The 17,451-nt window shown below is 39.3% G+C and overlaps 1 protein-coding gene and 1 pseudogene across 3 annotated transcripts in view; both read right to left on the bottom strand.

Annotated features, from left to right (window-relative positions):
• Positions 1–17,451, bottom strand: part of CTNNA2 (catenin alpha 2) — a 1,087,920-nt gene that overhangs the window by 562,319 nt on the left and 508,150 nt on the right. The gene's annotated exons all lie outside the window — the stretch shown is intronic.
• On the bottom strand, positions 10,054–11,072 carry LOC121491962 (annotated as a pseudogene).

Here is a 17,451-nt window from a genome sequence, read left to right as displayed (position 1 = left end):
GTTCATTATTCAATGCAAAATATATACTGGGCAACAGGTGCCAGACACTGTTCTAAGTCCAGGATGTTGTAAGCACCTCTCTTCATCTGTCATGCCAGGGTAGGCAGGTTTGCTCACAGACTCTGCCCTGCATGAGGGATTTGCTGCAATATGTGACAGGGGAACCTGGCAAACTTACCAGACTACATGCCACAAAATACGGTACGTGCCGAAGAGTGATGAGCCTTGCTTGGGTGGCAATGTGCTGGGCTAACAGGACAGCATTCCTAACACAAGAGTCTGGCCTGTAATTTTGCACAAATGCAGTGTCATGATGTTTCTCAGCAGATTCTTTAAAAATAGTAGTGTAATACTTGAGAGGCATCTTAAAGAAAAAGAGTAAAAAACAGAAGATGAAAGAAAAGGTCTGTTGCATGAATTATGACAATTACAGTGCTGTTTAGCTATTAACTGAAGAATCTTTTGAGGTATTATGTAACGAGGGAAGGTAAAAAAAAAAAAACAAAACAACAACCCTGCCTGAAACGCAATTCCCAGTTGACATACCTACCAGTTATCCCTTTATGGAGGAAAACAGCTTAAAATGAAGCATTAGAAGGAACCCCAGAACTGGACTTGGTGTAGTTATTGGCAGTGGGGTCTGGGGTGGGTCACTCTATCTCCGTGGGTATGGTTTCATTTCTGAAATGAAAGTGTTAGTAGGGGTATCTCCACTTCTAGTTGTAATAGTTTTAAGGTTCTATGGCACTTAACATCTTTTACTCAAAGAGCTCCCAAGGACCTAATTCCCTTACAAAGCAGCTGGATGGTCATTAGCATGTAGTTAAAAGGTAAGTTCACTTCAATGCTTGGAAGTAACACATCCTGCTGAATAGGCAGTCATACGGACTCTTTTGAAACAAAAATAATTTTTAATGTTTGTCTTTTCCACTTCCCTTTTTGTAGCTGACTCCCAGAGAATAACTAGAAATACCAAAACATTAGAGTAGCATTGTCCACTGGGACAGCACAAAGCTCTGAATGAGAAATGAGGAGTCTTCCCCTGTCATCACCTGCAACACAACCTTCAGCCAGCTATCAAAACTTGCTAGCTCTGTTTTTCTTTTCTGCAAATTGGGAATAATGAATATGGTCTAGGATTTTAAAGCTCTGAAAATAAAAAGTATTCTGATATTACATGTATTTTATATGGAAGCTCCTAATCTTCTTCCTTCAAAATAACTTGTTTTACAGAATGACAAGGAAACCCAGCATTCTATTACAGCTCTCAGGAGAATCCACAGAGCAGATGTTAAATACGACAAGATTACTCTTGCAGATGCTCAGAAACAAAAAGGAAACCAGACCATTACTTCTAGAGACCACTGACTATATGTACTCCATCATTTTTCTTTTTTATAAATGGATGAATAAATGGGAACGACTATGGATTGTTATTTTTCCCCCAGCTAGTCTTTTTTCTTCTTCCACTTTTAGTATGAAAGGTAGTGGTGGTGTTTTATTTCCTTATAATCAGGAATGGTATCAGCTCTTATAGCAAGGTAATTCTCAGATCACATTTTTTTTTTTTTCTGATTTGGGGACTTGAAGCATAAAAGCATCTCAGCCTCTCCAAAACACACAAAACAAATCCATTTGTTGAAACGTAATTTTCTTGAGAGTTGATGTCTAGTTCCTAGGGCTGGCCCTTTACTCTGTCTGCTCATGGGGAAATGCTGATGAATACTGAAATCATAAAGAGACAAAGGAAGGACAGGTCCCTAGCACATAGGTTATATCACTTGCCCCTTCAATATAGTGTCCCCTAATCCAGATATTAGCAGGTAACCTGTGAATGTGTGCTCAAACTTAAAAGGAGGGATGGACTCACAGCACACAGAGGCCAAGTAGGAGTATTCTATATCATCCTCAAAGCCTGGAGCACCTGCAGATCCAAGGCCACCCTCAAGGATCTGCTCCCCAAAAGGTGAAAGACCTTCTCCCTTAATGAACATTTAGGCCCTAAATATGTGTTTTTTTTTCACTTAAAGGACCAAAAATATACACATTACATCTTAATAGTATATTTGAGAAAGTTAATTCAGGGCAAATTACATGACATTTTCATTCAAGAATGAGATGATATTTGCATCCTCTGCCCCCAGTTGGCAAAGAACCAATGGGGCATTTTCAACTGTGAGAGTAGTGTAACTATTCACTTTTCCTCAACAGAAACTATTAACAAGCTTCTTTTTAACTTATAGATTTACTTTGTAAAATAAAAGTTTAAAAAATTTTTAAGTGTAAAAAGCTTTTTGTAAATCCAACTTCTATAAACTAATTCAAACAGAATGGGACCTTACATTTATTCTTCTGCGAGAAATGAGAATTTTTGTTCTAAAATGAGTAAGCTCCACATCTTCTTGGAGTGGGGTTTTTTGAATTCATATTTCGTTGCAAGAATTCACTGCAGGGAATTGTTTCTGTTCTCACTGTTTGGAAGGACACCACATGTGGTGGTGGAAGGATACCCTGGAAAGGGTTATGCTGACAGCACTCTGATCCCTCCAAAAGTGCCAAGAGTGAGTTTGCTCCTTAAGCTAATACAGATACTGTAAGGAATGGTGAAACTTTAGCATCAATCTCGCTGGGAAATTGCACTTCATGTGTGGTAAAGAACCATAGTAAAACATTTGCCTATTTATACAGGAAAGGGGCATGCTATCTCTTGATCCTCCAATAGTACCTTGCATAGGATTTAAACATTTGGTTGATTTACTAGTGGTGGTAAAGCAAAGCAAAGCCGTAGGAATAAGGCATGAGGGAAATATATAAAGGAAAAAGAGAAGCATATATAGTTCACAGCAATTTCATCAGTGTATGGATGACCAGTAGTTGAATATAAAATAGAGGTTGTTGAAGCTTCATTATTTTTTTCCCTTTTCCTTATGATATTTACCTAATGTCCACTATGTGCAATTCTCTGGGGAACTGTCAAACCATGTAGCCCCTGCAGAGATTGCCAGAGGCAATACATAATACCTGATCTCTCCTTGCTATCCTTTGCTGGGAACAAGGTTACCCAGAGTAAAAATTCTTTTCCAACCTTCCTTATAACTAGAAACCCTATGCACTCAGAAGGCACCAATTTGGGGTACCTTCTGCTTCTCTGAAAGTCATCAGCTATGTTGGACTACATATGGGAACACTCATATGGTCTCAAACCTCTATAGAGGCTGTTCTGCTTCAAAGTCCCAAACACAATGCTGATGCCAGGCAAGAAATGCTGGGAAGACCAGAGGATTGGCCTTATACATGGCCGGGTCTATAGCAAACTGGAGAGTACATCCCCAACCTAAAGCCGCTCTTAGGCCTCTGTTACTGCAACTGCAACTCAGATCCTATGATGATAAGCCTTCCAGTTTACAGTCACCAGAAATTTGGATTTTCATGTGACATTGCTCAAATCTTAAGTTTTAGCAACTTTACAAGTTCAAAAATAATTTTAAAGTGTTGTGGGCCCACATAATTGCAGTTAAGATTTGGTCCACTAGCCAGCAGTTCATAACTAGTCATAAGCATGAGAGAGAAGTCGAGGCTGTTGGTTGAAAGTCTAGAACGCATATGCACCAGTTAAGTAAAAGGCTCCTTAGAAGTTTAGAGTTTAAGACCCAATCACTTAGGGGAAAGTCTGGGAGGTTGAGCCCTCAGAACAAACCAAGCCTCAGTTTGGTTGCATCAACTGAGCAAAATCACACAATGTAACAGTGAATGGGCATTTTTAATTTTCTTTATATCTCTGGTTTTCAGTCACATGGGATGCAAAAACACCATTTGTCAGTGTATGGTCCACTTAATTAAATAGATCTCTACAGAGCTACTTTCTATTTTTATTTTTTAATTTTTTTAAAAAATCTTTTTTAAAGATTTTATTCATGAGAGACACAGATTTTATTCATGAGAGACACAGAGAGAGAGAGGCAGAGACATAGGCAGAGAGAGAAGCAGGCTCTATGCAGGGAGCTGGATGCAGGACTCGATCCTGGGACTCCAGGATTACGCCCTGGGCCAAAGGCAGACACTCAACTGCTGAGCAGCCCAGGCATCCCTAAAAATATTTTATTTATTTATTTGAGGGAAAGAGAGCATGAGGGGAGGGGCAGAGGGAGAGGAAGAAGCAAGTTCCCCACTGAGCATGGAGCCTGATGTGGGGCTCAATCCCAGGGCCCTAGGATTATGACCTGAGCTAAAGGCAGATGCTTAACTGACTGATCCACCCAAGTGCTCCTCTGCAGTGCTACTTTTTACAATGAATATTTGTAAACAACAATTTATGTCCATTAATATTCATAATAATTTAAGATATATTTCTTAAGATTTAGGATGTGTATATAAAGATATATGCATTCATACCTACATACATATTGTCTGAGGAGAGGCAGTTAATTTTGTTGAAGAAATGAATGTAGGAAAACATACTGAGGTTGGGGTAAATGTGCAATGCCAACACCACTGTGCCAACAGAAGATTGCTTAGGACTCTACTAGTCAATATGTGCCAGTGGCCCAGGAATCGGGGAGCTGCTAAGTCGTGTGGAACTGTAGGCAGCAAAAAATGAGTTTGTTACAAACAGAGAATCCCAGACCTGCTTCAGAATCAGAATTGCATTTTAACAAGATGGATAGCTGATTCCTTTGCACTGACTACAATTCAGAAAATTGCATTACAAAGAAAGCCATGGGTAGTGCTGTGAGACCCACAACCCGAGTCCTAGAGAGTGCACTCAATTTGGAGGAGGAACAACTGACTTTGAGTCCTATTTCTATCAACTAAGAGAATTTCTTGACTTCTCAGTTTTCTTCATCTATAAAGTGGGAGTAACAACGTGTCTCACAGGATGCAGATTTTTTTTAAAAGACTTTATTTATTTATTCATGAGAGACACAGAGAGAAAGAGGGCAGAGACACAGGCAGAGGGAGAAGCAGGCTCCATGCAGGGAGCCCGACGTGGGACTTGATCCTGTGTCTCAATCCCTGAGCCAATGGCGGCGCTAAACCACTGAGCCACCTGGGCTGTCCCAGTATGCAAATATTTACTCAGTAAAGTTTAAAGGACTGTTCAACTGTAAGTTGTCTTAGTATCACCCACCTGCATCTTCATTTTGCATGTACACACATCTTGGGGTCACTTTTTATATATATTACTTTTGGAGGAAATCACCTTGAAAATGCCTAAGTGGAAAATGCCTAAGTGTTCGCGAGAACTAAGAGCAGAATACCACTAGTCTAAATCCGAAAAGCCAGAATAAGTGTGGGTAAGTGATAAATAATCTGCTTTGGAGTATAAAAATAGGCTATAAAGAAAAGTTCTAACTTCAGCCAAGTTCACGGTAATGACCTGAATGAGGTACACAGGAATGCAAACACTAAATATTTTTTTTAAAAAACCATCTTAGAAAAGCATAATCCTAAAATATTAATTCCTCACCCTACACTAAAGACACAGGGAACAAATGAAGCAGAAAAAAAAAAAAACAGAAACAATGATAAAAAGAGAAAAATAGACGGAAGCCAATTTCAACCCACTGTTATTTAGTTCAATTTGAGTGCACATGCTCAGAAATAACAGAGGGCCTCTGTCCCATCTGGAACTTCTGGACACACTCACACTGTCTCTTTGAGTACAGATTATAAGAAAGGAGGCCTCTCTATTTTATGCAAACTGTTTCTACCCATTTCAAATCCTCTCCACCTGAAGATACAGGTCAACAAAGAGTTGTTATGATCATTCACAGTTATACTGCTTAAATTATTAAATGTGGCTGGATTTAAGAAAATTAGAGAAATACCTATATCTCTACAGATATACATTATATGTATATCTGTATACAATATAATATATATTATATAATATATAATATATTATATTATGTATATAATATACATAATTATATTATATATTGTATATATTATATATATTGTATATATTATATTATCTGTATATAATATATATTATATATTATCTCTATATTATTATATATTATAATATAATATCTATTATATATTAATATATATTATCTCTCTATATAATATATATTAATATTATATATTATCTCTATATAGAGACTTACATATATATGACTTACATATATATATATATATATATATACACTTAAGTTTTACTGTATTTGAAGTAGGGATAGCCTCACTGACACATCCTTTATAATAAATTAATTTTATACAAGTTTTTCAAATGCATGTATTGCAATCTGCAGCTTCAATTGACAAGTGATCTCAAGTCTTCTACCAAACAGATGAATCTACTGCAGGGAGGTAATATGGTACATGGTAGGGTATTCTGTTTCATACAGGAATTCAATATGGCTTGAATTAATACCTATATGGCACCAAAGATGTATCATACCTATATGAGACACACATCTGTATGTGGACTGGAGGACACATGGGCAAATATACATGGTGGTTTTTATTACCTGGTCTATTTACTCTTGTTTCATAGACAGGATGACAAGTTTTGGACAAATTGTCTCATTTATCTCAATCTTAGTTTCTTCATCTTAAATGTTAGTATTTGGGATGATATTTAAAGTCCTGGGGATCCCTGGGTGGCAAGGGATCCCTGGGTGGCACAGCGGTTTGGCGCCTGCCTTTGGCCCAGGGCACGATCCTAGAGACCCGGGATCGAATCCCACGTCGGGCTCCCGGTGCATGGAGCCTGCTTCTCCCTCTGCCTGTGTCTCTGCCTCTCTCTCTGTGTGTGACTATCATAAATAAATAAAAATTAAAAAAAAAATAAAAAAATAAAGTCCTGAAGAAGTCAAACATTAATGATCCTATGCAATTAAAGGTCACACACACACATTTGAGGTATCTTTATTCCTCTCAAAATCAATGAGATATGTAAACTACTTAAAATACCTACTTTCTCAGGGTGCCTGGGTGGCTCCAGTTGGCTAAGTGTCTGCCTTTGCCCATGTCCTGGGATAGAGCCTCACATCGGGCTCCCTACTCAGTGGGGAGTCTGCTTCTCCAAACCATTGGTACACTTTCATAAACACTTTCTCTCAGATAAATAAAATATTTTTAAAAAAAACCTACTTATCTTAGAATTAATTGAACACAGGTCTGTTGAGGGAAAAAAAACGCACTACAACAAATGAAATTTTCAACAGACAAAAAATTGCTGAGAATATTTTTCTATCTCTTGGTTAGGGAAAATTGGAGACACTGAGATGCTTCTGTGGAACCTGTTTTTCTGCACATTACTCTTCCAGAGGAGCCAGAACTCCACTGGAAACCCAGTCATTCTTCAGTTTCCTCAGGAGATCTTCAGAAAGAGACACTGGCATGTACTGAGTGGCAGCCTCTCAGTTCTCTGGCTTCCTTTCTACTTACTCCTCTGCTCTATTAAGCTAGCCCTCAGTTTTTGTTGTTGCTCAAATTGATTTTTGGATCTATTTTGTTATGCCCTGCAATTTTGCTAATATCCAAAAATGTAAATTTATAGACAAATGTGCAGGTGTAGTGTTTGCAGTGAAAGTTAATTGCTTGCTTTTCTAGAGGATAAACAGCAAGCTTTCACATTTAAAATATGAATGATCTATTGAACAGAATAGGATTTACCTAAATCCCTGTTGCCATGATTTGCTGGAATCTATGTGTGTTTACAAACCATAGAAAACATGTCCCAACCAACCCCCCCCCCCTCAAGATTACATAATACAACAGAATTCAGAAAACAGAAGTGGATTCAACATTATACTGAGAAAATAATATATACTGAAAAAATAATTACTAATGAGACAGATTTTCCATAAGGAGTTTTTATCAGGTTTTCTACTCAATAGGGGTTTGGGTCCACAGCCTATACTCAGAGCTGCTGTGATCTGTGAACCTGTCCGGCGTCCCCCTCCAGGGGACTCTGTTTATCCTTGTCCAGGTTGTAGGCTTTTCTATACTAATTTCTCACATACCCACAACTATAAAACTAGTGCCTAAGAGCTCAGCAGATGGCATATCTGGGCATGGCAGCAAGGAACACCAATGCAAAGGACATGTGGTGGGCTGACTTTGTAAACATGCTGCAAGAGAAAAATGATTAGCCACATATGTCTCTGATTTACTGGTCAGCTGGACAGGAGGCACACCGAGTCTGTTGGCTCTCTAAGGCAAAGAGAGCCATCCCTGCCTAGATGAGGGAAGGGAACACAGGGCAATCCTGTTCATACTCAGACTTAATGTAACTTCACCTGTCATGAATATTTTATGACTTGAGGATTTAGGTAGGCAGCATAGAGATTGATCAGCAGATTGTAAAGACTTTATTCAGGCTCCCTCCATCCCCACCTGCCCCTTTGTGGTGATACTCAGCTCATCACTATAGTAACCCAAATGGGCAGCATCGACTTATAAAGAAAAATATTATTTTACTTATAATCCTTACTTTATTTTGTTGTTTGCACAGGACAGCAAGGAGAGCACAACAGGGGAAGAATCTCTCCTTATAACAGGTGACTGAGGAGCCTCGTGGAACATGTCAGGTTGAGGCATCAGGCTAAAACCCAGGCAAGTAAAACCCAGGCAAGTTGTGGTCTTTGGTGGAAAGGTGGTGATTTATGAAGACAGCATGTTTTTTTCTGCCAAACTCCCTAATGGACACATAGCAGGCTTGTATAGAGAACAGAAAAGGGGAAAAAATTCAAAAAGAGCAACTTCATTAAACTCTGGAACACCCTAAGGACAGGACCATTACACAGACAATGGTACAGCCCTTATGGAGCTAAGACTACAACAGTGGGAGCCAGAAAGCCTCCCATGATGTTAAAGAAAAGACACTCCAGAACCTGCTGCCTGGGAAACAAGACTGTCTGGTACAAGGGGTCCAGATGTGAACATATGTGCCTGGGGCCCCTGACTTTTAGAAACAGCTGTGAGTTTGGAATGTTCAACAGGACTAGAGGTCTAAATTTGTGAGTTAGGAACAAAATCTATAGGTAAAAATTGTTTAAAAAGTTACATTGATTCTATCAAAATTTGTGACAATTTGTTATCGTTTGAGCACTGTCAGGAATTTTATGCTAAGCATTTTATATGCAAAGCACTTTCTTTAAAACTCATAAATCCCCATGAAGTGTGCCCTTTTGCCCTCATCTTTCAGATGCAGACTGATGTTAAATGACTTTGTCAGGGCAGAAGAGCCGGGGTTCATCCCGGCACCATCTGACCTCAAGTCCAAACTCTTTGCTATTCTTGATTGCTCCCCTTATGAATGAACCATAAACTGGCCCAAAATGAGATCATTTAAAAGAAAAACCACAAAATTATTTACCAAATTTAGTCCTATGTTTTCCATTCTTTTTTAAATTTTCAATTATATCGCCATTTAAATTTCTATTATCATTTCCTAAATTACAGATTAGATCTTGCTTCTCCCTGTTGGAATGTCTCCCCATAACCTTTAGATGATAGCCCTAATGGCATGATTCTAGATCATCTTTTAACTTGATCTCAAGCTACCTTCCCATCTATAGGTGTCCCTGATTCCTACCACAGCTGACAGCTTGCCAACCTTGCAATCACACCTGCCCTTTCATAAACTGCTCTGTGCTTTCTTGTTTTCTTTCCTTAGACTCCAATTTAGGCATCACTTCCCCTACAAGAGTTCTCTCTGAACTCACAGGCAGAACTAATGACTCCTTCCTCCCCATCAGTACTGCAACAGTACTTTAGATTTTGTTTCTAACATTTTCTTTCTACTATCAATTTGCATATTTGTTTCTTCCACAAGAGAGCAAGTTAGTCTGGGTCAGTGACTCTGTCTTCTTAATCCCAATTTCTCAGCGTATGGTATATACTTGGTGCACAAGAAGCACTCAATCAATTGGCTGAACTGAGTTTTCTGGCTTTGGTTGTAATCGAGTCTGCCCCAGAATTATGTTAGCCTAATTCATTTATATCAATTAAGTTAATGTATCTTCTTTTCCATCGTCATTGCCCCTTCCTTCCCACTGCCCCAAGATGTACTTTCCCTCACCAGCAAACCTTCCACTTGCCTTTTTTTTTTTTTTTTTTTTTTTTGGTGTCTGATCTTATTTATTTTGTCACTCTTAGAAAATCTCATTTTTGACTGGACTCAGACTTAGAGGTAGAAGCTCTCAGAGAAGACAGCCTCCATCTCTTGGCAATCTGTTCCTGGCGTTTTTCTTTGGCCTCCTTCATTCTCTTGGCCAAAAGTTTAGCATATTCTGCAGCCTCTTCCTTATTTTCCTTAGTACGCTGTTTCTTCAAAGCAATACGCCGAGGTTTGTGTTGGAGGACACGTGGAGTAACAGGACGCTGAATCTTGGGTGCTTAGGTTTCTTACCTTCTTTGTTTTTTTTTTTTTTTTAATTTATTTTATTTTTTAAATTTTATGATAGTCACAGAGAGAGAGAGAGAGAGGCGCAGAGACACAGGCAGAGGGAGAAGCAGGCTCCATGCACCGGGAGCCTGATGTGGGATTCGATCCCGGGTCTCCAGGATCGCGCCCTGGGCCAAAGGCAGGCGCCAAACCGCCGCGCCACCCAGGGATCCCGTTACCTTCTTTGTTTAGGGGCTTTCTAACAACATACTGGCAGACATCGTCTTCTTTTGACAAATTAAAAAAATTTTCGGATTCTGCTGGCTCTTTTGGGCCCCGGGCAAAGAGGCACAGTAGTAACAATGAGTCCAGGAAATGCTTCTCCCCTTTTTTCACAATAACCAAATTGAGAACACTGAGATTGGCATCCGCAATGCAACCCCGAACAGATTTGCGTTTCCTCTCTCCAGTCCTCCTGGGTCGGTAGCAGGAATGCCCCCTACTCAGCAGCAGGCGGACGCGGACATGGGTCAAGACACCCTGCTTCATGGGGAAGCCTTGTTGTCATTGCCACCGCTGATTCGCACCACGTAACCCTTCCATTCCTCGCCCAGAGCATCAGCAGCAACTTCTGTGGCCATACGCAGCTCATAAAACGTACCAGTTTGCGCTCATCACCCACTTCAATGAGTTTCTGGCAGCCAGTAGCTGGGAAAGAGATGTTCAGCTTCATCCTGAAGCGGCCTACCACCTCAGAGGTGCCACGAAAAAGAGCCTTCCACTTGCTTTTAAGGTCACCACAGAAAATACAGGTCTTCCAGTTAAATCTGAGATTCAGATAAAAAGCAAGTATTTTAGCATCTATCAAATACTGCATGGTGCCTAATTATACTAAGAATTATAGTTTATATGAAATTCAAAACTTAATGGGGTACATTTTTTTTTTCTAAATCTGACCTCCCTATTTTCTTTACAAACCTCCTTAAACCATCATTTGCCACAAGTGGCTCATGGTAGGCCTTCTTCAGTCATAAAATAGAGACTTGTTCACAATGGAATATATTTGCTTCACAGGGGTGGTATAAAATACAACCATGAAGGCCCTCCAAATGCTCAGTGGCTCACTTAAGTTGGCAGCATAAGATGAATTAAGGAAAATGTCTCTGTAACAAACTGATAGGATTGCATGACTGCTCACTCATGCTCTCACTTAAGGCTGTCCCTTACCCTTCGGATTTGACCTTGAGTATGATCTTCTAGTTGTGCTCATGTATCCTTTCAACCATCTTTCAGGCTCTCACTATTGATAAAATTGCCAGGTTCTGGAAGGGTCCAGAATTCCCCTACCTGAATGTTTCCCCGGTGGGTGGCAAATCTGCTAAACACGAACTTCTCAGGATAAATGGATAGGTCTGTGGTTTTCTTTCAAGAAGTCTCATCTGCATTTTTCTTTCATTCAGGAAGGCCATGGGGCAGACACTGAGCCAGTGGCTGCTCCCAATCTGCACATGCCAAGGAACACTCAGTGAAGGAAGGCTTGCTGATTGCCAAGAGTCAGCAAACTGAGTGTTTCAGGGGCTGCCTTCTCTCTTAATACCTAAAGAGTCACACGCGATGAATCTCTCATTCCCAAAGACTATAAATTCACTTGTCAGAAAGGTTTCGTCTATAGCAGTGACCTCCTACATAAATTTCTGCAATAATGGAAATGTTCTATTTCGTGCTGTCCAATATAGTAACCACTAGACACACATGGCTATGGAATACATGTTGATATGTAGCTAGTGTGACTGCAGAACAAAAAAAAATTTTTTTAAGATTTTATTTATTTATTCATTAGAGATAGATAGAGAGAGAGAGGCAGAGAAACAGGCAGAGGGAGAAGCAGGCTCCATGCCTGGAGCTGGATGTGGGACTCGATCCTGCGTCTCCAGAATCAGGCCCTGGGTTAAGGCGGCGCTAAACCGCTGAGCCACGAGGGCTACCCTGCAGAACAAATTTTTTAATTTGATTTAATTTTAAATTTATTTTTTAAAGATTTTATTTATGTATTTATTTGAGAGAGAGAGTGAGAGAGAGTATATGCACACACACGTGAGTGGGGAGAGGAACAGAGGGAGAGTGACAAGAGATCATGACCTGAGCTAAAATCAAGAGTCAGCTGCTCAACCAAGTGAGCCACACAGGTGCTTCTGATTTAATTTTAAATTTTAAATGTAGCCTTAATTAATTTAAGGCTGGGATCCCTGGGTGGTGCAGTGGTTTAGCGCCTGCCTTTGGCCCAGGGCGCAATCCTGGAGACCAGGGATCGAATCCCACATCGGGCTCCCGGTGCATGGAGCCTGTGTCTCTGCCTCTCTCTCTCTCTGGGACTATCATAAATAAATAAAAATATTTTAAAAAAATTAATTTAAGGCTACTGTGTTGGGTAGTGTAGGCTTACAGCACCTCCCCCCAGGGCCTCCGTTCCCTTTAAAATCTGGACCCCGTGGTTAGCCTTTCTCATAACCTTATTTTTATTAAGGTTAACTATTATTATTATTATTGATTATTATTATTATTGTCCTGACTAATGAGCTATCATTTCCTGATTATAATTTTTTGTGTAAATTATCTTTACAATAATCTTTCAAGGTAGTTGTCTTTATCCCCATTTTATAGATGGGAAATAGAGATAAAGAAGTACATTATGCTAAGTGAAAGCAAGTAGACACAAAAGGCCACATAGCAAATGATTCCATATATATGATAGGTCCAGAAAAGGCAAAGGCATAGAGACTAATCTACAGAAAGTAGATTTCTGTAGATTAGTGATTATCAGAGGTTGAGGGAAGGGAAGGGAAAAAGAGGGACTATGAGTAGCTATCGAGCTCCTTTTAGAGGATGAAATGTTATAAAATTAGACAGTGGTTATGGTTGCACAACTCTGAATACACTAAGAAACACTGATCTGTACACTTTCGAAGGTGAATTTTATGGTATGTGACTTCTATCTCAAAATTATTAAAAATGTAGTCATATTTAAAATATACAACATTAAAGGGCACCTGAGTGGCTCAGTTGATTGAGTAGCTGCCTCTTGATTTCAGCTTAGGTCATGTTCTCAGGGTCATGAGATTGAGCCCAGTATATGGCTCTATGCTCAGTGCAGAGGTGGCTTGAGATTCTTTCTCCCTCTGCCTCTACCCTAACCCCCCACCTCTCTCTCTCTCTCTCTTTCACTCTCTCTCTCTCTCTCTCTCTCACAACTAAAAAAATCTTTAAAAAATAAATACAACATTAAAATATGGCTTCATTTAGTATATAAATTGACTTAAATATAAAAGATTAAAAATTGAAACAAAACCAGAGGTGAAGTGGCTTGTATGCATCACATAGCTGGGAGTGACATGAGGTCTATAATCTTAGTAAATGTTTAAGCATACAATATATAGGTACAATGTATTACAACAGATCTCTAGAACTTACCTTACTTAACTGAAACCTTATGCCCATTGATAAATGACTGCCCATTTCCTGTTGCCTACCAGCCCCTGAAAAACCACCATTCCACTCTCTAAATCAATGAATCCGACTATTTTGGATTCTTCATATAAAGGAAATCATGTAGTATTTGTCTTTCTGTGACTGGCTTATTTCACTTAGTATAATGTCCTCAAGGTTCATCCATATTGTCATGATATTGCAAAATATCCTTTTTAAAGGCTGAATACTATTCCACTGTGTGGAATATATATATTAATAAAATGGTATTCATAACAGTAACACCATTGGTCATAAAGACTGGAAATTACACAAAGTCTCTGACAGAAAAATGTTCATTTTGTAAAAAGTGCAGCTGCTATGGAACTGCTTCACTAATAAAACTATGAGAGCATCTTCTTCGGGGCTTTTGGAAGAAAGATTCTAGATCTTAGTTTCTGAGGTGTGGATGCCTGGGGCATGGATGGGTCTGAACAGTCTCTTGTCCTCTGTTAGAGTAATTCTTATAACATTGTAGCAGTTCTTGTATTCTTGCTTTGTAGGATTTTTTCTCAACACAGGGCAAAAAGCACTAAGCTTCTAATGTGGAGAACTGGACATAGGCAGGAAGAGCGAGCTCTTCAGGGGGGTACTTATCCTTGATCTTCTCTCCAGTAGTACTATGTAGTAGGTTTCATTTTGTTAAGAACCTAGAGTGTCCTTGTGATTTCTTTTTCCTGTGGGTGAAGACATAGATATCTTGAGAGTCTGAGTGACTTGATTAAGAGATTTTGGGACATTTAACTTTTTCTGAGCAAGGGACCAGAAAATTTTCAAGAAACAAGCGATAGAGTCAAGGCCAACCCAAACATCAGAAAGGAGGCAGGGGAGGCATGGCACAGTTTCTCAGCAACTTTCCCAGTTGCTCCCAAGTGTTCCATTTGTTATCACTGTCGTTATACCTGTGGATGAGGGAAGGCCCTCTTTGGAAACCACCCTCCTCTGTAAAACTCTTCTGCAAACAAGAAAGGAGAGGAAGGGACAGATTCAATCTGCTGCCTGGGGAAGCAGCAGAACACCGGTCTTTGTGCAACTGTCCTTAATGATATTTGCAATGGTTTAATCTCTCTCTTTAAAGCAAACATCATCTGTCTGCTGCTCTGAGTGATCTACTCCCACTTTTCGAGATGCAGGCTCATTTAACAACTGGCAATCAAGCGCGCTCCGGCAGCCACAATGGAAACTGTCGAGGTTCATTACACTGAAAAAATATGCCATCTTTATTTCCATTCTATTGTTTCCTCAAAGATTAACAATACACATTTTTTTTCCAATGGCCCATTTTCATGAAATTTCACTAGGATATATTTCTAAACCCCTGATCCAGATGGTGCAACTCAGAGTGAAATCTGTAGTGTGCCTCTTTGTCGCTATTCTAGAGCATGGCAGTACTATTCTGGACAAATTTTAAAAAAATGATATCACAGATTCAGGGGATGAAAACAATTTGAGATTAAAGAGTTTATGATGTGAGACTCAGGAAAAGTGCTCTTGATTGAGACAATGATTACTGATGAACTGACAGTAACTTGCAGGTTTGCTCAATTGTTTAATTGGGTGTGGTGGGTTTCTTGCAAAATCCTGATGGGCACTTAATTTACATTTGTAAAAGAAAGCATAAATAGAGTTACCCTTTTAGGTATTTGGAGGAAGTTTAAGAAGAATAGGAGAAAACAATAAAACAGTCAAAGGCTATTGCAACTAAAACAATAGTTGAAATAAGAGATTAAAGGATTGTGATAGTTTTAAAACGTGGCTTTTTCCTAAAAGAAAAAAAAAAGTTTTCCCATTGATGGGGTCCCCTTGGGTACTCTTATAACAGCTCTGACCGATTGATACAGCAGAAAGGACTCCGCTGGATGTGCAAGGCTAAGTCATAAAAGGCCAAGCAGCTTCTGTCTGGTTCCCTTGGAGTGCCTGCTCCAGTGGAAGCCACCACATATTACCAAGTCTGAGTACCCTAACACCTGTAGGTACCCTGGATACACCATGTAGGTGCTCTGGGGGACAGTCTGGCTGAACTCTCAGCTGACAGATGGATAAACTACCAACCACAGGCAAGAGTCATCTTGAGTTTCAAGCCTTCAGATAGCTATAGTGTCAGGTGGCATCTGCCTGCAACCTCAGGAGAAATCCCAAAATGAGAAATGCCCAGTTGAGCCCTTTCCAAACCCTTTACTTTCAGAACTGTGAGTCAAATAAAATGTCTGTAGTTCTAAAACCACTGGTTTTGAAGGTAATTCATTAAGCAGAAATAGAAACCAGAATAAGTATTAAATCTGTCCAGAACCAGGACGAGTTTTCTTCTAAATGTTTGTACAATGAGTTCCCTTAGGAAGCTTAGGAAAAAAAAAATATTTACAAGTGTAAAAAAACTCAAAGGATGTGTAGTAGAATGCTCAAGCCAGCACCGGGAGCTTACCAACCATTGTCTGTAACTGGCATAAAATCCAAATGTACTGCAGGTTCAAAGTTAGCCAAGATGCAGAGGTCAGCCAAAACTTCCAAAAGTCTAGATTAAATGATAAGTACAACTGAGTGACGGAGATACACAATTTGTTTCACTACACTTTAGCTGTCTTCCTTCTGACTGCTGATTCAGTCTGAGAAGGATGTACCCCTCCCACCGCAGCCCTACCACAAGGTGCTTTTCCAATAGATTGTGGTGTAATTAGCATCTACACCCCCTCCCCTAATACCAGAGATCCTCCATTAGATGCTAGATCAAGCTATGGGCATAGCCTTCTGGGACTGTGATATAGAACAAAGATGCTTGATCTCTTTTACACAAGTGACAGAACTGATTATCTATCTGGAATGTTCATAGATATTTATTATTTTACACATACACAAAAACACATGCACACACTTTCCTCTTTTTCTGATGCTGAAGAAAAAATGTTGAGCAAGAAATAATGCCTGTCTTCAAAGAGTTCATAGTCTTGTAGGGTAGACGTTCAGGAAAGGTGCTGAAAGGTGCCCAGTGCTGGAAGCTCCATAACAGAAGGCTATGAAGAGTCTGAGGGAATCCCAGAATGGGAGGCACTTCAGTCTGCAGGGTAACTAGGGAGAGCCCCACAAAATGGAGAGGAAGACCTAGGGTTTTGCCCTTTCTATGTCTCAAAACCAAACTGGCTGACTTTTGTAATCAGTAGAAAATAAAATGATTTTAACATCTGTATTTTATTTTTTTAGAATGAGATGTATTTTAGATAGTTATTTCCTTCATAAAATCATGTGAATATCTTTACTAATTAGCATTCAGGATGCATTTAGCATTTGATTTTCTTTGCAAAAGCACCATTTGCATACCCATAAATGCAAATATTTTGCAAAGTGATGGCCTTTGCATTACACAGCAAAGCATGCAGTTCAAAAAACAAAAATAAAACAATTTGGGGCATCTAATGTGTAAAAAGTATGTGATTATCTGCTTTTCCTACCTTATTAGAAAACACCAGGGTTTTTTTTTTTTTTTCCCAAAAATGGTTTAAATCATCTACTAACATATCAGTCTTTGCTACCTATTTTTTAAATGATCAATAATAAATGTCCTCTTCACAGGTTTTTTTTTTTTTTAATTTTTTTTT

The sequence above is a fragment of the Vulpes lagopus genome, chromosome 5 (genome assembly GCF_018345385.1).
Source record: "Vulpes lagopus strain Blue_001 chromosome 5, ASM1834538v1, whole genome shotgun sequence".
Lineage (NCBI taxonomy): Eukaryota > Metazoa > Chordata > Mammalia > Carnivora > Canidae > Vulpes > Vulpes lagopus.
Note: the sequence above shows the minus strand (reverse complement) of the source record. Positions and strands in the feature narration are given on the sequence as shown.